Genomic DNA, 25,145 nt, shown 5'->3' on the forward strand with positions numbered 1-25,145 from the left:
TGTGGCCAGTATTTCCTTGTTAAATAATCAGTATTTGAAGTTTGAAATTGTGGTTGACATTTTCAAAACCTCTTGGTTTTATGATTAGTATTGAAATGACTGCATGTTTGCTTTAAAGTTAAGGATAAGGAAGCAAATGTTATTATCTATGCATACAACTCAGAGTGTGTGTGGGGGGGAGTTGGAATTAGCAATAGGACATTGTGTTGTATCTAATCAGATAAATGATCATTCAATGAAAATAAAAGGGCCACCATAAGTGTCCAAAGCTGATTGACTAGGCTGTAATAGGAAACTTTCCAGAAAGCAGATAATCAATCCTCAGGCAATATCCATAATACCTCAGCAAAGCAGGAAGGAGCTAAAGTCCTTACAAGATTGTCTGAGGAATAAGAAACTTTACTTTTACATGTGTCTAATCCAAAAAATTTTCTGAACCTCAACTCCAAATCTCGACTTGTTTCCTAATAATTAACTCAGGCTTTGGAGCTAACCTTAAATATCACTCCCTTAAAGCAAACACTTCTCATTCTCCAAACTGCATCAGAAGGTGAATGATATGATCTTTAGGTATTCCATTGTTCCAAGTACTCACTACAGTGACATGTACTATTGAAAATTAATTATTTGTGTATCATCTGCCTAACAATTAGCTCTTCTGTTGGGCTTAGCACTTCAGGAGGCAGGAACAGTTTGTCCTTTGTTCCCTAGTTGATAAAAATAATGACCAATATTTATTAAATAATCAGTATATGGAGATCATATCTCAAGATTGACAGTTCATAGGACATACAGTGTTAGAGGTAAAGAAGATATTAAATTCTCAAACTCTATTCTGATATGATAATCTTGAAGGACTTAGTTGATGGCCAGCTGATTGCCTCTTGAAGGTTCTCAATGATGGTCGGTAAGTGACCTGTGAGACATGAATCCACCATTCAGTACTTGTTAGAATTCCTGCTGTCTTATATCTCACTATACTAAGTTTCTGGGCTAATATCCACTTATCAGTGAGTGCATATCATTTGAGTTCTTTTGTGATTGTGTTACCTCACTCAGGATGATGCCCTCCAGGTCCAACCATTTGCCTAGGAATTTCATAAATTCATTCTTTTTAATAGCTGAAGATACAATTTGCAAAACACATGAAACTGAAGAAGAACGAAGACCAAAGTGTGGACACTTTGCCCCTTCTTAGAATTAGAAACAATCACCCATGGAAGGAGTTACAGAGACAAAGTTTGGAGCTGAGACAAAAGGATGGACCATCTAGAGACTTCCATATCCAGGAATCCATCCCATAATTAGCCTCCAAACAATGACACCATTGCATACACTAGCAAGCGTTTGCTGCAAGGACCCTGATATAGCTGTCTCTTGTGAGACTAGGCCGGGGCCTAGCAAACACATAAGTGGATGCTCACAGTCAGCTATTGGATGGATCACAGGGCTCCCAATGGAGGAGCTAGAGAAAGTATCCAAGGAGCTAAAGAGATCTGCAACCCTGTAGGTGCAACAACATTATGAACTAACCAGTACCCCAGAGCTCTTGACTCTAGCTGCATATGTATCAAAAGATGGCCTAGTCGGCCATCACTGGAAAGAGAGGCCCATTGGACTTGCAAACTTTATATGCCCCAGTACAGGGGAACATCAGGGCCAAAAAAATGGGAATGGGTGGGTAGGGAAGTGGGGGGGAGGTTGTGGGGGACTTTTGGGATAGCATTGGAAATGTAATTGAGGAAAATACATAATAAAAAAATATGAAAAAAAAAGAATTCCTGCTGTCTAATTCCTCCTATAGCTTGTATACACATGAAAGTCCCAATATCAGGAACATAAATCAAGAATAAGATGCATCCCTTTATATACTCAAGAGTTCCCAAATATGGTAAGATAGCCAACATATACTCCAAGTAGTCTGATGTCCCCTAGGCTTAAATCATTGATGGTTCTAGCTGTTCCTCATATAATTTGGTTTTGCTTCTACTTATATTTGCCATCACTTTATTCAGATTGTCCCAGTTCACATCAGGTTCTGACAACACAAGTCTAAATGTGGCATGATCCAGGCAAAGTGAAAGCTTTACCTTTCTTAGTTTAGATCCTGAAATTTTACCAAGATAGCTTAACTGCCTTGTGACTGAAATCTTATTCACCTTATAAAGCTGAGGTCTATCAGGTTTGGCACATCAAAGCTGAGAGATTTTCTTGAAATTCCTGAGCAATGAATTATTTTTTTCATATTTCACCCTTGTTGCCTGTTACATGTCTATGGCTGGTGTAAGCATATGAAGTATCTTTTTAAAAAGCTTGTGTCAAAACTACTACTATAAGTGATATATGAGTGTTTTCTGTTTGTTTTTTGTTTGTTTGTTTGTTTTTGTTTTTCTGTCCCTTTCTTTCTGGTTTCTTTCATTTGCTTCAAGAGAAAATTAAGTTAGGTCTGTTACAGATACAGGACCATTACTCCTATACTGTAAACTTTTTCTGAGGAGACAAACAAATATCTATCCACTACAAAAAGGGTCCCAATGACAAATCAGAGACCATTTCACTTGAGTCTAGCTTGGTAAATGAATGAATTTAACTAGGTTCACTTACAAGAGCATGGTGAGCCGCTACCTACAGGAGCATGAGCATCTTCAAGAAGCTGTACTATTGGAAAAAATGTCTCCATTCCAGTAAGCATGAGCTGCTCATATCCCTTCAGGGAGGGGGTTCATGAGCACCCATTCCCACTTTTGCTATGATGGAACATTGAGGAACCCAAAGTTATTAAGATCTAGTATGATTGATCACAACAACTGAGGACACTAATTATGTTGGGTCCTGGGACAGCATTTCACAATTCCAAAAGACTGAGTTCTAACAATTGCTTTGCTCTACAGAAGTAAAGCTTTTATTTTTATACCGCCATAATATCTGGGACTTTGAAGCCAAGTTTGTATTGTTCTTTACATTTCTGTGGCTACATATTTGACAGATATAACTGATAAGGAAACATATTTACTTTGGATTATGGTTTTAAAAGGCCTTCAGGCTATCACATCAAGGAAGAGAGAGAGAGTTCACAGAAGCAAGAAGGTAGTCGTGGAGCTTCTCAAATTTTGGTAGACAGGAATAAAAAGAGCCTGGCACCTGGGACAGGTATAACTATCAAAGATCCACCTCTAGGCACCCACTATAGCTAGACCCTCCTCCTAAAAGCTCCATAGCCTTCAAAATAGTACAGACAAGCAGAACACTAAGCATTCAAAGCAAAAGCTTGTGAGAGTCATTTCAAATCCACACCATTACAAAGTTCAGGAAAGATGCAGTACATGAAGTCTCTGGCTCCTGGTCTATAGCCATGTTGGTTCATTGACTTTCAGTACCACTAGGGGTCCATCACACAGTTCCCACCCCCACCCCCTGCTTCCTACCAAGTTCTCAGATCTCTGAGCACAAAGAACAGCTCACCACATTCAGGGCTCACCTCCCTGAAAGTTATAAAGTGTGAACTGCCCCTGGAAAATAGATCATCTCTTTCTAAGCTGGAAAATGGCCACACTTCTCTAGTCAGAACTATCCTGTGCTTTCTTTCACTTAGCTCCAGTGGCTAAGTTCTTTTGCTCCTGTTTCTTTGTAAATTATGAGCATGAGGATAGATAATTTTGATTGTCGACCTGATTAGATTAATAAATGCAAAGCACCTCTCTGGCTGTGTCTGGGTGAATGCTTCCAGAAACAGAACATGAGCTCTCTGAGCCAATAGGTTGACTATTGCCTTGATAACTTCATGTGGTGGCTGTTTCAGTGTTCTATCTCTATGAAGAGACACCATGATCAAAAAGCAAGTTGAGAAGCAGAGGGTTTACTTGGCTTACACTTCCATATCACTATTCATCATTGGAGGAAGTCAGGACAGGAGCAAAAACAGGGCAGAAACCTGGAGACAGGAGCTAATGCAGAGACCAGAGAGGTGTGGCTTACTGACTTGCTCCCCATGGCTTGCTCAGCTTGCTTTCTTATAGAATCCAAGATCACCAATCCATGGTGGCACCATCCATAATGGGCTGAGCTCTCCCCCACCAATTGAAAAATTCTCTTCGCTTGTCTATAGCTCAAACTTATGGAGGTATTTTCTCAGTTGAGGCTCCCACCTCTCTGATGTATCAAGTTGACTTAAAACTAAGAAGTACAACATCATTAGTAGGAAGACTAAAAGTTAGGAGGATCCTAGCTGGAAGAAGCTGTCAGTGGGTGCTGTATCTGCATCTGACTCCTCCTGGCTTGTCTGCTTTTCTCTGCTTCCTAACCCCACTACCTGAGTGGGCTGCTAGGCCATATTCCTCCTGCCACAAGGGAATAGCACCTCTGAAGTCATCCAGCTAAATAAACCTTTCTTCCTTTGGGATCAATTAGAGAGTTGTGAAAGCCCAGCATATCTGAATGAGCAGAGCTTTGTTTATTTAACTCTTGAATTATTACTTTCGTTCCTCATAGTAAAATAATACATACACAAACTTTAAAAAGTCAAACAGCTTATTAAAGCTGGTCTTGACCAGTGAAGTCACAACTTTAACTTTTAGTTGTTTCTCTCTTCCTACAATCTATTTGTAAAGAAGATAGTGTCTCCCTGTGTCTCCCTCAATCCTTTCCCATGATCTAATGCTTTCTAACACAGGGAGAAGACTGTATTCTGTTACTGGACCACTACTTTTCTCTATTTTTTCATTTTACTTTTCATCCTTTGTCTCTTGATGTCTCTGGAAATACTGCCTCTCAGATGTTTGCATGTTCAGATTTCTGTTGCCTTGACTATCGTCTGCCAGTGTTTTCTTGGTCATGGGATGTTTCAGTGTTGGAGAGCCCTGTGGTTTCCATAACTTACAAGTGCCAAATTACAAATTGTTTTTCAAGTTTTACTCTTTGTTTTATCAGAAAAATTTCCCTTTTCTGTTTTTCCCATCTGATCTGTCACATTAGAGAGTTCATATGAAGGGCTTTTTTTCCCTGACAGGGGTTTGAGTTCCAGGACAGCCAGGGATATACAGAGAAACCCTGCCTCGAAAAACAAACAAACAAACAAAAAAAGAAAAGAAAAGAAAAAAGAAAAGAAAAGGAGAAAAAGAAAAAGAAAAAAAAGAAAGAAAAGAAGGTGGTTTATATAGAAGTGGAAAATGTGGGTTGTAAAGGCTGTGAACCAACAGCTCCTGTGTTGGATGAGTGATGGTGGAGCCTTCCTATTTCACCTGAAGTGCCCTCAAGACACCTTTTGTAAGCTTTTGGCTTGGGACCTGGCTTTTGACCTGAGGATAGGAGCCATCCAGTTCCTGGCTAAAGCAGTCTCTATAAGCATTCTGAGAGCCAGAAAGGGGGAGAGGGTTGGCTAGAGAACTCCCAGGACTGAGCCTAGATTGTCTTTCCAATTCAAGGTCACCCCTGGCTCTTGTTTGGATTAGGTTCATCTTGCTTTGTTTTGTCTTGTTTTGTTTATTTGTCTTGTTTTTCAGTACTAGGCATTAAGTCTAGGGACTCACATATACTAGGCCACATAAACGTTCTATTACTGAGCTATACCGCCCCAAGCTCCTGATTTAGATTTGTTAGCTGAGTTTCTCTATATCAGTAATACAAGAAAGACATTTATCCTCTGCTGGGTGGGTCACAGAATTCTTTCTGAGACAGGTTTGAGACAGTGGTCCAGGCATCTACCTATCTGCACTTTAAATGGAGCTTTGCCCAATTCTTCCTGATTCCAGTCTCCAGCATCACTTTCTAAGCATAAAACACCAACTACCTCAACCTTGGGGATTATGCAATAACTGATTGACTGGGTTTCATCTTTCTTTCTTTCTTTCTTTCTTTCTTTCTTTCTTTCTTTCTTTCTCTCTTTCTTTCTTTTTAAGACAGGGTCTCACTATACAGTATATGTAGTAAATATAGATAGAATTATATATAGTAAAGATATGTATATAGGAGCCATATACATATTCATATACAACATATACATATATATCATATATACAAATACATATACACATACACATGCCATATTCTACATATACATATGCATGTACATATATTACATGTACATATACTACATATACATATACAATTTCTCCTCCTGGCTGGTCTGGAACTTACTGTGTAGAAAATATCAGCCTACCTCTGTCTAGCCCATTTTTTTTATATCTCATTAATAAAATTTGTACATTTGCAAGTAATTATCAAAATATCATTAATCTGTTCATTTTTACAACTGAAAAAATTGAAATAGTGTTATTTATCACAAAAAATTTAGGACACGCACTAAAAGGTTACTTACTGTCTTTAGCAAATGTAATGATATGTTACATTTTGTCCTGATACCAAATGTGGGAAAACAGGTTAAGAAAATATTACTGAAATTGATATTGCCATACCATGGAAGATCAGGAGATGTTTTATGAATTTGACAATAAAAATTAGTATTTTAAATTTAAGACAAATATCACACTTATCAGGCAAGTATTTTAAGCATGGAGGAATCAATGGACTAATGTATTTACCTATTATACTAAAAAAAAAAATCACTAGCTTTCTACTAACACCTAATGTTCAGACATAGAAAAAGCAATCCAACCTGAAAATAACATAATGGCCAGAAACCTTACAGGTGGAAACAGTTGAATAACAATTGTCCCCACGCATCAGGAAGCTGCTTCGGTGACATTTGGAGATTGTGGGTTTCATCATTAACCTGCTGGTCTACTGTTCCCTTTTAAAAAAAAAAGCCATTAACTTAGATTGACATCCTTAAGTGTGTTAGCTGAATAGTCTTAGCTCTACTGCAACATTTATTTGTGTGAAAAAGCAAAAGTACCACATCCATTCTGCCTCCAGCTACAGCATTGACTTCCATCTTACCTTGTGAGAGTTCAGGACCAGGATAAGTTTTCAAGGGGAGGAGCCTATTGGACATGTTGGAGTTTTTTTCTAATAAAAAGAACCCTCCTCCAGAAAAAAATATTGAATATGAAATCAAAACTCCCAGCAGTTGATAATAATCTTACTTTCATGAAAGAGCAGTCAAGAAAAACATACTCATTTATCTATTTCCAAGACTTGCTGCAGTTAACTGTCAGATAGCTGAGCAATGCTCCCATTTTCAATAATGATTAAATAAGTAATTGTTTCATTAGTCTTAATCTTGGGGTTTACTGTAATCTAGGTTTCATGAATAAGCATACTAATTTGTCTGATTAATTTCCTTCCTGCAGTAATTTCAGTTAATAAGAGTGATAAAGGAAATATACAGAAAATGGAACATTCCTGTAATTACCAACCAAAGTTATGAATATAAAAATAGGCAATTGTCAAAATGGAGAATGAAAAATAATAGAGTAGCTCAGGTTTAGTAATTTACATAATATTAAACAAACTTGGTACATAATGAATGGTCAATGAATCCATTTCAAATAAAACTAGCTGACCTCACACATAAAACCGTTGTTGTAGCCTTCATGTTCAATGCCATAAGACCTCTGAGTGCATTTCCTTTATTAGGAAAATAAAATCACCCATATCCATATACACCATTATCTTATAAATAATTGGTGCTTCCTAGGGGCAAACATCCAGATCTATGACAGAAGTTTTCTCTATAAAATATTGAAACCAATTTCCACAGCACACACATGAAGCCAGACCTCCTTATGGTTCAAGTCTCACATTGAGTACTTGCTCGGCTCAGTCATATTTACTCAAGCACATCTTGAGGAAGGATCGCAATGCCGAAGTCAGGTTTGAATGAATTATTTATGTTTAAAGGTTTATCCTACTTAGGATTCATAATATACCTTATTTTACAACAGAAAGATAAATTATGGCTCAATTTACTAAAATAATTATAACCATAATCACGTCTGCTCTTGAAGACTGTCAAACATCTCCGGAGTGTAGTGCTTATGTTTCCTTTAGTAGACTCGTCTTTTATGAGTTAATTAAACAATTTCACAGCATTATTTGTACAACTATCCTGCGCGGCATATTGTCTGTGCAGAACATTCCCTTTAATAGCTCTATTCTTCAAACAGATGTTCATTTAAATTTTTCACAGATTTTATTTGAAGAACAATTAGTGCATTTATTCCACTCTGCCATCACCTTCCTTGGGATGGGAAGTGGTCCCTTTTCTACTATGCAGAAATCCTAACATGGCTTTTTAGTTTTGAAAAGAGAAAAAAAAATTTTTTTTCACTGGTGTCACTATCTCAGGTCAGTATGCAAAAAAAAAAAAAAAAAAAAAAAAAGCCAGCAAAGATGACAGAGATGACACCCACACAGGGCTGTTCCTCTTACCTTTGACTGTAAGATGAAGTTGCAAGATCTTTCCTCAAAGGCTAAGAGAAATGAAACCATCAATGGCACATTTTCTCATTCTACTTTGATTCTAGATTTTTTTCCCTTAAGGTTCCATATATATTAGACTCGCTATACGCTGGACTAAAATGGCAGATTAAAGAGAATGAAAACCACTTTGTTTGTCAAGACAAACAATCCAGTCATTCTTGACACGTATCCTATGAATTGTCATGATTCGTCCTATTTTAACATCCACCTTGTATATTAGGGAGGAAGAAGACACCATCCACCAAATATATTGAAGCGGAAGATGTTCTCCCTGCTTGACTCCAATCAGGTTGTTCAGCCTTTGAGTTTTGCAGCCAGGTTTGCTCGTGCAGCTCTTGAATGTATAATTCTCTTCATTTTCTCTGTCCTAAGAAGCTGTGGTGAAGAGAAGAGAGGAAGCTGCCACACTCCCCAGTGGAGATGTTGCATCTCCAGTGCAGAGACATCACTGTGTTTCTTTTTGGGAGGAATCTCATTAGAATAAATTTGTCCTTACACTTGTTCTTAATCTGCCCTTGGCTTTGAACTATAGACTTTGAATCCCTGAGTACTGCTTTGAAAATCTGCCCTCACTTACATGGAAGTACAGACATGAGAAAAAGCAGATATTCACATCTTTCTATGTTACTTTTCTACCTGGAATTTGGTTCTGCTGCAATAAGGAAGTTTGAAAAGGGAGGATATGATAAGTCATGTTTATAAAATGAAAATCTGAACATATTCAGGTTAAAAGTATGTAAGATGTTAATTGTTAAAACATTCTGGAACCATTGCACCAAGGCACTCCAGTCTCCTGAGCCAACATGGAGATATCAAGAAATGACTCATAAAACCATTGCTTTCTCTGGAGCTTCCCAAGGCTCAATACAGCACGTGTCTCTAAGAACACTGTAGCAGGGCATGCCTATTCCTAGGAAAGGCAATTTTGAGAAAGAAGAGTCTCGGGAGCTTAAGGATGGGGCTGCAATAGGAGGATTCTCCTGTGAATAGCATGAGGCCAACAGAGAGAGATGGGGAGCGGAGTGCACGTGAGGTTGCTGGATGCTGTCTTAGTTACTTCCCCAATAAAATATCATGACTGAGGTAACTTAGACAAGGAAGGGTTTATTTTGGCATACAATTCCAGAGAGATAGGGGTTCACCTTGATGAGAACCACAGCATCAAACAAACAAACAAACAAAAACAAAAACAGGCTGGTGCAGGATGCTGAGGGAACACATTTCAGAATATATGCCGAAAGCATGGTGCAAACCTTCAATGGACCTCCTCCTCCAGCAAATTCATGTTTTCTAAGCCTTCCTCAACAGCAGTACCAACTGGGGATCAAGTATTCAAATGTCCAAGATGATGGGGGACATTGTCATTCAGAGAAGCCAAGCACCACAGTGACCTCCAGGTGAGGAAGTCCATATAAGTACTACTTACATGGTCTGAAAACTGTCTAAGCTGGTTCTTTAGATAAGGGCGGAATCTTAAACACATTATGATATATCTATATAACAACTGCTTTGAAAAACTGAAGTTGGTGTGCACTATTAATCTATTAGTACTAGGAAATGATTAGAAAATAATCATCTTTTTAATTTCCTTGCAAGACATGATCAAAGTGTTATTTCTTATGGGATCCTTTTATTTCCTCTACATTCTTAATTCCTTAAGTACTGACATTATTTTGGGGTTTTTTTGTTTGTTTGTTTGTTTTGTTTTTTGTTTGTTTGTTTTTCGAGACAGGGTTTCTCCGTGTAGTCCTGGCTGTAACCACAGTATACATATTGATGACTAACATTTTAAATATTATTTCTGGCAAAGTTAGCATTTGTTCCCATTTGTATGTACATGTGGGGTGAGTATATATAATTCACACATGTGTGCACAATCTCAGAGCCAGAGAGGGCTATCAGGTGTCCTCCTCTCTCACTTGTCACATTAATTCTTCAAGGCCAGGTCTCAACCTAGGAGCCACGCCTGCTCCACATTCATCCCTCTCACTAGAGGCTGGGAACCAGCTTGTGGCACTGACTGTAGGGTGTCTACTCCCCATACAACAGCCATGGGGTTGCAAGTGCGTGCATGACTATACTAGGCTTCTTATGTGGTAAACTCAAGTCTTCCTGGCTCTTGGCTTTCTCTCTTTTTCCTGATTCGGTTTTGTTAAAGACTGACCAACTATTAGGCCTTTAATAAATTGAATTTGGTTTACCTGTTTTTTTTTTAATTTCATATTTTTCTTCTGTGTCATCAATCGCATTGTCATTAAATTTTATGTTTTAGCGAACTCTGTTTCTTTGATTTTCAGTTTTTAGAATTTCCTTCAATTTACTTTGTTGATTTAGATTAGATCACTTTTTTCCCTGTGTTTTTTATATGGGAGTATATTCTTGTCAGTCTTCCTTTTTAATGTGATAACTTTCTGCTAGGAAAAGATAATTGACCAATATATATAACTAATATATATTCCAATTTATGTTAGAAACACAAACAAGTTGAAAAGTGTTTTTGTTTTTGTTCTTGTTTTTGTTTTCATTTTGGTTTTGGTTTTGGTTTTGGTTTTTGGTTTTTTTGAGACAGGGTTTCTCTGTACAGCCCTGGCTGTCCTGGAACTCACTGTGTAGACCAGTCTGACCTCAAACTCAGAAATCTGCCTGCCTCTGCCTCCTAAGTGCAGGGATTAAAGGAGTGTGCCACCACTGCCTGGCAAGTTGACAAGTTTTAACACCAACAAAAGGCAACAGTACATAGTGGCAGTAAAGGCCCATTAAGGGAAAGCTATTCTCTTCTGGTCAAAAGAATTGAATCTCTGGCCTGGGTGGAGAGCTAGCACTCCCTGTGGGCAGGTCAATCACCTGGCTAAAGGACCAGAGCCTCAGAAAGTCAGTCCTACCTTAAGCCACACTAAAGAGAAAGGAGGACTAGTTCTCACTTTGGTGACTTTCCCTTCCAGATCTCTGCCCACCTAAGCAGTCCCTCCAGAGACAGCATAGGGTTCTGTTGGGTCAGGGCGCAGAAAGACATGACTTTCCCTTTTACTCAGCTGTCTTAATTTGCACTGTCGGCCAGAGCCTAAGGGTGCATTTTCTGGTACTTTGGTTTCCCTAACTCTTTCACTGTGGCCTCCTTCCCCATCACCACATGGCTGCTGGTCTGCCACGTAGCTGATACTTTTGCCTAACTCAATGGCATGGCTTTCTCTCTTCCTCTTCTCCATCTCCTGCTCTGAGCAGCTGCCCAAGATCTGGAAAGTGCATGCTTTGAAGTTATTTTTGTTTTGTTTTTTGTTTTCTTTAAACTCCATTAAAACTATTCCCTGTGAATCTGTTCTTAAACTGTCTTTTTTAATTGATGAGACTAAAATCCTCCAAAGGAGCCCAGCTTCCCTGGTAACATGTGTGACTCTATCATGACTCCTTAAAATTTTCCAGTAGCATTAAGTACCCTAAACTGTCATCCATTGAGCTGTGCAACAAATGCCTACTGAGTGTCTCCTTTGGACAAGGAGCTGAAGTCAGTGGTGAAGACACATTCTTGATGTTCACAAAACTCATAGTAATGGAGGCCAGCTGATAGGAATCACATATACACCCACGAGAGGATGCTAGGCACCCAGGCGTTCACTGAGTGCCTACTATTTGCCAGCATTTATTCAAAAACTGTATTTTGAAATTAAGAAAGGTCAGGATGATCATCAAGATGTCCCCCCCCCCCCAAATTCAGACTTCACTATGCTAGGACGTTGTCATCATGAACTGCATTTTACTAATGAGACAACAATATGTCCCTAGGGCCAAGGAAACACATTCATGAGAAATGAATGGATGGAGAATCCAAATAGCAGATTCTACCCGATTCATCAAGTCTTCTAGAGAGTCATATATTCTCTATTCGTCCTGTTATGCTCTAAGATTCTGAGACACTGGTAAGCCACACACAAGAGCAGTTATTTCTAAGGAACACTGTAACATTTCCAATGGCCTGTTGGTTGTAACACTAGCATTCCAGGCTTAATTTGCATTTTCTAGCTGGAAGGGTCCAATTACTGAATGATGTGCAAACATGATCTTATTTCCTTCTATGGTTCACCAAAAGATATACGAAGACAATTATATCCGTCTTGGAAATTTATAAAATGGTCACAAGCAGGAAGGGAGGAAATTTGCAAACGACCAATGTAAACCTGCTAGGGAAAACCATAGGCACAAAATACAGTCCTTAGCGATCATGAGCAAGGCATTCCAGAAAACCCACACTCCACAGACGAGGCTCTCTGTCAGCCTCCAAACGAAAAACCTCATTATCCTGCATCCCATTTCCTTCCTTCTAAATGGTGCCTTGTTACAGGCTCCTTTTCATGTCCTCCCAGCCCTGCCCTGTGAAAATCGCCACAAATAAACAAAAAGCACAGTATGGGCTCCCTTCACAAACAAGCTCCTTGCAGGAATCTCTTTCCCCGGCTTGGTTTCTCCCCATTTGCTCTGTAGTTCCCGGAAGACAGCAGACAGTCTGCCCAGCTCTCCTGTCAGCAAATGAAACAGAACAAAGAAATCCCAGGACCCAAACTGTTCATGAGAGCATCTGCAAACGCTTCAGGGCTGGCAGTTTTCAAAACCTATGACTCTTGTTTTAAAATTAAGATGGACCAAGAAGGACACCAAGAGGGATGAGCAACGGCTAAGAGAATAAGAAGGAATAAAGAGGCAGGTATTGTGCAGACATCCAGGAGGTTCTTATATTATTATGGTGGGATGCTGAGCTCTGGGGAACACTGAAGAATGGGAAGCACCGAGGTGGCCTATCTTCGGCATGTACATACCCACTTCTTTCAAAGTCCTCTCCAGAGCCAACTAACCTAGATGGCTGAAACCTGGTTCTTCTCTCTGATAGGCTTAGTTTGTAAGGTGAGGGCTTTTAATTTCTCTGTGTGACAGAGAATGGAGCCTAATTAACACTCCCCTAATAACCTGCAAATAACAAAACCTGCTGTAGGGGGAAAAAAACCCATATTCACACTTTCTTATCAAATTAGGGTCCACACATGTTCCTAATTAGCTAAAAATCAATTATCAGGACAGCAAACTGAATGGAATATATATATATATATCCATCCAGGATCCAGGGAAAGTCTTACTCAAGCAGGTGGGTGAAACAACATAAAGCCACAGACTTGTTTAAAGGCAGTCAGTGAAGGACTGGTACCTAAACCTAAAGGAACTTATCAGTGGTACTAGAATCTGAAGGTCATTTGTCACAGCAGCAACCTTTGTCTCACATAAATGGAGAGCAGAGAGGACTTGGGTGGTTCTAACACTAACTGTGCATTAGAACCCATGGACACGGAGATCACGTGGGACATCAATAATGGTCATGCAGATCTTGGCGTTCACTTGAAGCCACATGTACAAATGCACAAATATGGAGCAAGCAAGAGAGGTGCTTATGGCTGTTTGTTTGAGTCTCTTCATGAGCTACTGGCTCTAGTTTTGCGAGGCCTTTGTAGCCTGTAACTATTTAATAATCACTTCCTTTAGGACTATGTGCAGCTCAGAACTTATGGTTTAAGGAAGTGTTCTGTTGCTAAGGATCCCAGATTGGGGATTACAAACACCACTGTTTATGGTTTGTTCCTGCTGTGGTATTTTTATTCTAAAAGTATTGAATAAATGAAGCGGTTTAACAGTGAAATGCCCACCTCAACTCACTGTAATTAGTTAAATGAAATATCAAATTACAGCAGTGACACCTACCATGACCGCCTTCCTTTCTAGATCAGCTTCATGTTTCTGATGGGCATCTGAGCAGCTTCTATCACAAGGTTAAGCACTTCCTCTTATTACAGCTAAAATCGAGGGTGTCATTAGTTCCTCCCTAATGTCAGTCGATGCTCTGCTCTGCCTGAACAGACTGTCAGTATCTTGGCATGTTTGTTTACTTAATGAAGTATCTGGAGGCCTCTACTGGTGTTTAGGAAAATATCAAGCAGCGCAAAGCCAGTTCCTTAAAGAACCCTAAGCAGGCAAGCCTTGTTTTCGCTTGAGCTTCATTCAAAATTTCAATCACACATTTCTCACCACTATCTCGATGCTGTAAACACAGGCGAGCTGATCATTATCACTTCCAATGTCACCTTTCCTGAGTGCACTGTGTTACTTCAGGTTACTCCATGTCCTCTGCTCTGGGAAATGCCATTCAGCCTGGTTCATCATTGCTGCACTCAGTCATCAGCCTGAGATTATATTTTTTTTCACCCTCTGTCAGCTTATATCACATCTGAACTCACTGTTCTCTGGGGATTAGGGAAGCTTTTCTATCAAACCAGCTGTTTGCTTTTATTTATTTTTTTCCCGGGCAATGGCAAAACAGCTTTGTTATAAATGAACAGTGTCCACATCAGATAGAGGGGGAAATCATCTCCTGTTTTATGTCGGCTGTATTTTCAGCCTGGTAAAACCAACAAGCATACAAAACACAGTGAGACAACTGCCAGCAGGAGCAATGGGGAGCAGGCAATAAAACCAGAAGCAGACAGACACAAAGGTGATCACAAAACGACTTTCAAACCACGCAAGAAGAATGGAGGTGATAGCCATTAATTTTGGCCTAGCTATGTGCCATACTCTTAGAAATGATCTCAAAAATATCAATAATGTAAGACACTTATGCCATACAAATTCATTAGAAAAATATTTACGTTGTCTAACCCCAGCATTCTTGTATCACCAGAAGACCACAATGGAGAAAACAAGCAAACAAAAAAACAGAGTGAAAGGACATGACAAGTAAATAAATACATATCCAGTATTTATATCCAGTATCCTAGTGTCTCCAAATGGATCCCAGGCACACTCTAAATCACAGACATTAGAGATCACTTCTGTTGGTTATATTGTAAAATGTCTTAGTTCACTTCGCTAAGAGTAGAAAGTGAGTCTAGAAGCCATTTAGGTTGTAAGAGACAGCTCCCGGGACAGACCAATAGAAATAAAGGAGGCAACATGTAAGCAGAAAAGATAAGTCTGTCCTGTTTTCTGGCACATCCACCCATAGGCTGGTCAGGGAGGATTATTAGAGGTGGCATTCATCTCATGGAGTGGCTCTTCCACACCTATGGAATGCCCTCAGCTCCTCTGCATGAGCCAGCTCCCCGAGAGAGACCACTGAAAGACTGGGCTAAAATATATGAATTTTGTTTTGTTCTTGACATTTATTGATTATCAGTGTTCAAATGCATATGAGACAAAATTTTATGACTATGGGTAAGCATAAAGACTACTGAGAACCCATTGGCCTTCTACAGTCAAGCATTCCTTCCTTCGTAGCTGAACATTCATTGTCTAGGCAATGTCACAAAGGATCGTCCTGGAAGAGTCTTCATAGTATCTTAAACACAGAATGACTCTGGCTGGTCCAGCCCTGCAGTTCGTTACCCTTCTGACCAGTACCAGCCTGGGCTGTACCAGATCCCAGCTGTGGATCCAAGCACTCCAAGGACTGAGTAGGATCTGGGCTATGCAGCTGTTCATGGCAAATGGAAACTTCCTTCTCTATATTAAAATAAAGCATGCATAACCTTCCCTGCCTTGCAGAAATGTGAAGATTAAGGAAGAAAGTATGATAAAGATAGTAATTAATCTTTTAAAATACCATGAACAGATAATAAATGCATTTTCCAAAGATTCAAAAATCACTAAAACACAAGGATTTAGTGATCTGTTTTGTTAGTGTTTAAAAATAGAAAGTTTTCTGGTGTAATTATCTTGAAAAGTCTTAGTCTAATCTATACTGTTCTCAAGAAGGATTGAGTTTAGCTACCAGTATCCACCAGGTAGGTGACAATTGTCTGTAAACATACCTCCAAGGGACCCAATGTCATCCTTCATTCAGGGGGACAGACACAACACCTAAATCAAAATAGAAGCAATTTAAAAATATATATAACTAAATGTAAGAAAAGTTTACTCTAAAAGAATACTGCTCACTCTGTCATTCTGAGCTGGTCAATGGAGAATAACAAGAGTTGGAAGTCAAATCCCAGCGCTGTCTCTTTCCTTAACATCTGAGAAGGGTGGGACTGTGGATTTCACAGTGTATTCTCACTGAGAGGTATTCTGCAATATCATGCATATGAGCACTTCATATTTCATTATATGATATATTCTAAAGCATAAAAATGAGATAAGGGAACATATCGCTTCGAAAAAGGGCAGTCCTGTAACCATCATTATCAAAGTCACTTGAATTATTTTTAACCTAGTATTGACTTTTTTTTTTCTGAGCAAATGAAAACATTTATAAACTTTATTTTAGTTTGGTATGGTTCTTCAATATTGTTTTTTAACTTATGTGTCTATGTCTGGAGTGTATTTTATGTTATACATAGGTGCCTGAGAAGGCCCAGAAAACGTTGGAGTTCCAGGAGCAGAAGTTCAGGCAGCTCTGAGTTGCCTCATGTGGGTTCTGGGACCTGAAGACTCTGAAAGAGCAGCAGACACTCATAACTATTGAGCCATTTCTCTGGCTCCTAATGGCAATTTTTAGATAGTCCCTTACCTTTGGCAGTCCAACCAGACAGAGATGCTCAAGGCTTCCCACCTAGTGGGAAGCAAGACCAAAGACAGATTTGGTCCTCCATCATCTATCTACATGATTCAAGCAAGCAAAACTCCAATCCCTGGACAGATGGGTGCAGTAAGGCTGAGTACAGAGTTCACCCTTTTTTTCCTGACTAGGAGATGCAGGAGGAGCCCCAAGTGTCCTGCACATTGTGTGTGGAGGATCTAGAAGTGAGCTCACATTGGTCCAGCAGAATCTAGAAGTGAGATAAACCTCAACTCCCACAGCAGCAGAAGACTCAAATAATGGAAAGCAGGGTTCACCAGCACTTGCTCTTTACCAGCACCTCAACTGGTATGGCTTAAGAACTTGAGTCTTAACTGCACCTGGCATCAAACAGTAGAAAAGATGGGGTCAGGTGGTCTTAACTTACAGGTCCTTACAACATCATGCCTCTCTGGACATCCATTCAATTCCACGAAAGTGACAATAATCTCATCCTTGGTGGCACAGACCTGATCTAAACTATGACCTGACAAACTGGGGAGATGAGAAAGAGCCACATTCTCTCAGCCTTCTGCCACAAACCATTGCAGGTCAGTGGTAACATATATGGCTCTCAGCTCTTGTGAAACATTTCAATGGAAAAAAATTTAACATTTCAAAATATAAAACAAAATCCAGAGTTTTTTGACATCTAAAATGTCTAAGAAACTCAAATGTTGCTCATCAAAACAAGAAATATATATATATATATATATTCCTAGTATACATACTCTTAGTCAAAGGAAAGCTACAATAATGTGTGCTAGCAAGTCAACCTTAAAGAGTAGCTGTGGGAAGTCACTACAGTAAATTAGAACACTACAGGATGGCTACAGCTGACTTTCAACAGCACCCAGGGGGTAGTCAAGATGTACATGTAGAAAATGCACAGATAATTACAGCTTAGTAAGGAAGTAAAGTAGGTCAAATGGAATTAATACTTCTATGCTTCATTTGAAAGTATTAATTGAACATTTCTATCATTTGACTACCATAAATTAAACATCGAGTCTGAAATATCTAGACCAGCCACTACAAAATGTACATCAACTAGGACCTGTAGACTTAAATGCTGTATAAATGATGATTGAACCCAATAAGATCCATGTATCCTGAAAGAAGGCAATAGAAGAGAAATCAAGAAACACGTGACAAAAGGAAGAGAAAACAGCAAAATGGCCCTAGTATGTTACTTGCACATGCTTCCAAGTTTCTCAGTACCCCTGGGTATACATTTAAAACAACTAGAAGTTCATTACACCACCACAGACTTCAAGAATGTATTTGAAGAACCTTCATTTACATCTATGTGTTAATTTAATAGACTCATGTCATCACATTCAAAATATGGAGGAAATTTTACACTTTAATTATTAAAAGAAAACAACAAAAATAGTGAGATATTTGACAGTTCATAAAAAGCAAACCACAAGACAAAATCGTAGAGAACATAAAAGGTTGTGTTCAGCGTGGTCTCTCATCAGGGAAGAGAAAATTAAAATCCCATGGAGAGAATAGCTGAGATCAGAGATGCTGGCAGTGCTCTAGGAGCCATGAGATTAGCACTTGGATCTTAGTTTCTAATACTGGAAAATAAAAGGAACAGGGGGTTCTTAGATACATGGCTATTATGAGACTAAAGCAGGAAACACACAAACTTAATATAGGGTATTGAAAATGTTAGAGACTAAGGAATGTCTCTAAATACCACCCCCTCTACACACACACACACACACACACACACACACACACACACACACACACAGAGAGAGAGAGAGAGAGAGAGAGAGAGAGAGAGAGAAATTGTAGTCTGCCAAAGGCAGACCTATGTGCATAGGTCACAACTTGATGAGCTGCTAGTGGCCCAACCTACAACAATTTGAGCAACAAAATGAAGTAGAATTGGATCAGAACTGAAAAAATGAAATATACACATATGAATCCATACTGATATAGTAAATAATTAAATATATATATATTTAATATATATTTAATATATATATATTTAAAACAAAGATTTATTTATTATATGTAAGTACACTGTAGCTGTTTTCAGACACACCAGGAGAGGGCATCAGATCTCATTATGGATGGCTGTGAGCCACCATGTGGTTGCTGGGGTTGGAACTCAGGACCTTCAGAAAAGCAGTCAGTGCTCTTACCTGTTGAGCCATCTCTCTAGCCCCCAACATAAATATATTTTAAGATAAGAGAATTCCCCATGTAGAAAAAAAATATGTGGACTCTCCTTTCTCAAGGAATTCAAATCTAGCTCTCTGTTCTTTAAGCATCATTAGACTTCCTCCACAGAGTACCAGACAGAAAGAAGGCCAGTGAGTAGTGACAAAAGAAACATTATTTCAGTAAGATCTGCCAAACTATTTCAACCTAGTGATCACAGTTAGCATCAGCAGTTCTGAGTCGCGCTGATAATGTGTGTCCTTGACAATAACATGAAGACAAATGGCTTTACATTTCTGTAGACCTCATCTTCCAAACCCATGATCTCAGTCTAATCATGAAGACAACAGAAGATGAGTTCTGAAGCCCTGGTTTCTCTCCTTCCTATGAACTTGGCAATCAGCAAGAGGACCCCAGGGCAACAACTGCCCTGCTGTAGCCTACCAATTATGTATTATGTCAGAAATTGCACATCAGCGAAATAATCAGTGATAAGAACATCCCGGGAAAATAATAGCACGAGTCTTTGAGAATTTCAGAACCTAAGCTGACAAGAATCAAAGTGCATCATGTGGTCAGTCATTTGAGAATGATCCCTGTGCCCTGAGCAGAGAGTTAGCCATTAACCACCTATATAAACCACTCCTAAATCAGCTGCCTGCCAAGATAGACCTTGGACAAGAGTTCTCTACTTTCTTGCTGAGTTGGTTTTTCTAATGCCATATTCCTTGCCTCTGAGCATTATTGACCTATTTTTCTGTTGTGCAGAATGACTTGAGTCTGGTAACTCAGCAAATATAAGAACATTTGATGAAAGAGATAAATGTGAGAGCTTTAATCAAAACAGACAAGTTCCTCCACAGCTAGGCATGTCTGAGAACTTGCTACAGCTAAGGGGAGACAAAGGAGATGTCACAACCTGATATAAACATCAGATCCCAGAAAAACAAGAATATTAGATGACAGTTAAGGGAACTTCAGTAAAGAAGACTGTGCTTTGCTGAGCCAAGTATGAGCATTTGTTTCTTTGTTGTAAAAAAGTGGACCATGATTTTACAAGAGTCTGGGTGTTAAGTTTGTGAAAGTTGCTCTTTGTCATTTCTTTTGGAAGTTTACATTTTATTTATAAAGACCAGAATGACACGATGATCCAATCGTAAAAAATTCAAACTCAAATACTATTGATTCGAGTGGAAATTAGTTTAGTAATTTGAAAAGCCATTCATCGGTATTCACAAGTGTCAGCTTGTGTCATGTATCAGAGCACCATCTCTAGGAACAGTCCCCAAAGATAGAATGAATCTGTCCATCAAAGCCTTTCACCACAGCATCCATATCAGCTTTATTCTAAATAATAGAAACAAAAATACTGATTGTTAGAATGGTAGACAGCAAGTAGACATGGTCTGCTAGAATCTCAAAGGAGTAAACCAAGTAAAGTTAGATAAGAGCTATCAGAAGAGACCTGTGGTACTGAAACTCTCTAGCATCAGTGGCCAAGTAAGATAGGGAACTTTCCAAAGCACAGTCCATCCGAAGGGTTGGCACAGTCAAGAAGATCTGTTCTCACAGTGAAAAGGGGAGCAACAGAAAAGGAGATGGACAGAGTAAAGTCACTAAAAAATAAAAATTCTAAAGGGAGGTAATAAGACAGCTCAGGGGTTAATAGTACTCACTGCTTTTATGTTAGAAAGAAGCAGCCATGAGATGCCTTTTTACCAAATACCCTTGCTGAATGGGTACCTTGACGACTCTCCCTGAATATATACATTCTGTGACTGCAAAGCTGGTGTCATGAAGAATATCTCTAAATAGTAGAGAAGAAAATTGTAAACAAAGCTGTGCAGTATTTAGGAAACTGGAAGATGGTTGGCATCAAATTCTACAGTGCAACACTTGCATAGACTCAAAGGTGCACTTCAGCATTGGGGAAGATTTTCCAAGGGGCAGGACTACTGTTTGTAGCCTGATCCAAGAAGGATCGGTCAGAAAAATAAGCACCATTTGCTGCTGAACCAATGAAAAACAGCCAAGAGGTAAGAGTAGAATCACACTTACTAAAGACCACCCAGAAGTGTGAGTGGCACTGCAGACCTGTGGAGGACTCAGAATGATTCTGAATCCAGCCAGCACTCAGTGAGACACTCCATTCAGACTCTGCATTTATGCTGCCTATCCATTCTAGGCTGTTCTTCCCATATTCACTACCCAACATGAATTTATCAGCCTGCCTGTCTTACTCTGTTCTTATTCTCACTTTTCCCTTTCTCTTATTTTCATTTTCATTTTGTTAGGTGAGGGGGGGGGAGAGAGAGAGAGAGAGAGAGAGAGAGAGAGAGAGAGAGAGAAGGTAGATGAGAATAAAGAGAAAAATAAACCTAACCATATGTCTATAAGAAAAATAATGAAGAAAAACCAGTTATGTTATGTGAATATGTTTTGTATTTTTTGTTCGTTAATTTAACTTTATTTGTAATTCATTTTATATACTCCATATTCCATTCTCTGCCTCTTCCCATTCACCCTCCAACTGCTCCACATCCCACACCTCCTCCCCATCCCACCCTGTCTCCATGTGGATGCTCCCACCCCCCACCCCATCTGACCTCTAAACTCCCTAGGGACTCCAGTCTCTTAAGGGTTAAGTGTATCATCTCTGAATGAACACAGACCTGGCAGTCCTCTACTGTATGTGTGTTGGGGGCCTCATATCAGCTGGTGTATGCTGTCTGTTTGGTGGTCCAGAGTTTGAAAGATATCAGGAGTTCAGATTAATTAAGACTGCTGATCCTCCTACAGGATTGCCCTTCTCCTCAGCTTCTTTCAGCCTTCACTAGTTCAACAACAGGGGTCAGCTGCTTCTGTCCATTGGTTCAGTGTAGATAACTGCATCTGACTCATTCAGTTGCTTATTGGGTCTTTCCGAGGACAGTCATGATAGATCCCTTTTTGTGAGTGTTCCACGGCCTCAGTAATAGTATCAGGCCTTGAGACATGCCCTTGAGCTGGATCCCACTTTGGGCCTGTCACTGGACCTTCTTTTCCTCGGGTTCCTCTCCATTTCCATTCCTGTAATTCTTTCAGACAGAAACAATTATGAGTCAGAGGTGTGACTGTGGGATGGCAACCCCATCCCTCACTTGATGTCCTGTCTTCCTGCTGGAGGTGGGCTCTATAAGTTCCCTCTCCCTGTTTTCAATGTTTTGTCTTAATCCCAGGTATGGGTTACGAAGCTTCTTCATAGCAGGTGACTATGATTTACCTCATGCACTAGTGTGATTTTTGCCATTTGCAGATAGTTTCATTCTGGCGACACTGGAGAGGCTATAAATAGAGAGGCCTGAGAGGACCTGTGGAGTCTGCTCTTTGCCTTGCTACTCCTGGTTGTTGATGTAGTTTGTCAAGTAGTAGTGACCAAAAGACTGGAAGAAGTTGGAGATAGGCTAATAATGAAGATTGGACTTGTCCTAAGGAACTCAATGCCCCTAATCATCAGGAAGTAGTCAAAAGAGATCCATGTCCCCTTTCCCCCTCCAACCTTTATTCTGTCATACCTAGTGTTGAGGGCTCAGAAGGGATTAGTGAGGAATAAGGAGTGTAAGAAGTGTAAGGAATAAAATAGCTAAGAAAAGAAAAGAATAGGACAATTGATTTTTGATGGTCTTAGGCAACCATGGTGAAAGGGTTATTCAACTCCCAAATGTGTCACAATTCAGAGGCTGAGGACCACTGGTTCAAAGCTGTACCTACCCTTCCTCTAATCTGCTGTCTCTGCTTAGTGTTTGTAATGAAGATGAGAGTTCTGGGAATCTTATTCGTACTACTGTGCCTGCTTTCTGCTGCCAGGCTTCCAACTGTGATGGACTCTTATCCTTCTGGAAATGTAAACTCAAATGAACTCATTCTTCCAAAAGGAAAAAAAGAAAGTTAAACCATGCTAGACCAGTAGTTAAATAAATAAGTAGTAGAAAGTCATCAAATACTATAAAAAATAACAGGAACTAACCTTTCAACAATAACCAAATACAATTGCACTCAAGTCTCCAATTAAAAGACATAGGCTAGGACGCTGGAATAAATAGGAGCCAGGGCCAGTGCGATGGGTTGTAGGTAGAGGCACTTACTCCAAAGCCTGATGACATGAGAACTGACATGGTAGAAGGACTGAACTGACTGTTAAAGTTGTCCCCCATCTTCCCCATGTGTGATATGGACACATTCAAACACACACATGTACACACTCTCAATAGATAAATATTTTTAAAACCCAGGTTCCATGTATTTGTTGCCTCCAAATTCTGCACTTCACCAGCAAAGCCAGACACAACTTTAGAATTTGAAAAGTATAATCAAAGATATGAAGACACAAATTAACTTCAACACAATAAGATTCGGTGACTTTAGTAACCCACCAATAGTTGGGTCATCTCACTAAAACCCAAATTGAAACATCTGAGATAAAGGACATTGTCTTAGTTAGGGTCTCTATTATCTTGATGAAACACCATGATCAAAAGAACAAAATTGGAGAGGAACTTTGGCTTACATTACTCATCACTGAGAGAAGTCAGGACAAGGTCTGACACAGCCCAGGGAAACTAGAGGGAGGACCTGATGCAGAGGCTATCAACTTGAGGTGCAGCTAACTGGCTTGCTCTTTATGGCTTGTTTAACTTGCTTGCTTATAGAACCCAAGACCATCAATTTAGGGATGCCTCTACAAATAATGGGCCGCTCCACCCATCAGTTACTAATTAAGGAAATGCCTTATATATAGGTTTTCCACAGCCCAAACCTATAAAGGCATTTTTCTCATACATGTCCCTTCTCTTTGATGACTCTAGCTTATGTAAAGTTGACATAAAATTAGCCAATACAGACATCATTGATCAAATGGATCTCGCAAACATTTATAGAATATTCTATCCAAACACTGCAGAATATCCATTCTTCTCAGCAGCCCATGGAACTTTCTCTAAAATCGATTATACAAGTGAAAAATCAAAACAACCAATATGAAAAAAGTTGAAATTATTTATTGTGGTCTATCTGAACACAATGGAATAAAGGTAGACCAGTAGTAGTTTTTTTAAAAAAAGACCTCACTGTTTATATAATTCAAAAAGATTGAACAATAGCACTGTTGAATGAATGAAACCTTAAATAAATTAATACACAATTTAAAGTTTTGGAAAATAGAATAGCAATGTAAACAATGCATGTCAACCCCTACAGTGAAAGCTGTTCTAAGAGGAAAGGTCATAGTTACTGTGTCTACATTTAAACCAATCAAAGGATCTCAAATAAATAACTTAAAGGTGTACCTTCATGCCTTGGAAAAACAGGCAAAACTCAATTTAATAAAAATAAAAGCTTCTTTCCCAGCAGCCCTTTCAACCATTCCTTTGATCCCATGCTCTTTCCTTTGTACAATCCTCAGACCCGAAGAACCACCTCCACCAGGGATACACCCCCTTTCGCCCAGTGACCATACTAGGCTGGAACGCAAAAGGAAACTTCTCTTATCCTACCTGTGTCTCCAGACTTTCTCTTAGTCCTGCTACATCCTGCCATCAGAAGTCCTTCCTTCCAGATCACCTCATCATCTGAGGACTCTACCACTTGGAGAAGATACAGGGTACTCCTCTTTCTTTCAGCCTTCCCTTTTAGCCCATCTCCATTTCTTTGTGATAACCACTGAACTATAGAAGCACTCTCTAACAAGGACCAAGTCATCATCATTCTTGGCTAGGATCTAAAGTGGACAACAGCAACCAAAGAATAGTAACAGAACACATATTCAACAAAGACCATTATCTAAACCAAGAAACACTTCAAACATTGTAGCGCCAGATACTGAGACCCCAGCAAAAAACATGAACAGGAACAGTAAAGAGAACATGTAGCCTTCAGAAGCCAGCAACCTTCTAGAGTAGGCCCTGAGAAAAGCAATTTACCTGAAACACATGATAGGGACTTCAAAGTAGCAACTATA

Source organism: Mus caroli, unplaced genomic scaffold, assembly GCF_978045245.1.
Source record: "Mus caroli unplaced genomic scaffold, Mus_caroli_1 scaffold_2, whole genome shotgun sequence".
Classification (NCBI taxonomy): domain Eukaryota; kingdom Metazoa; phylum Chordata; class Mammalia; order Rodentia; family Muridae; genus Mus; species Mus caroli.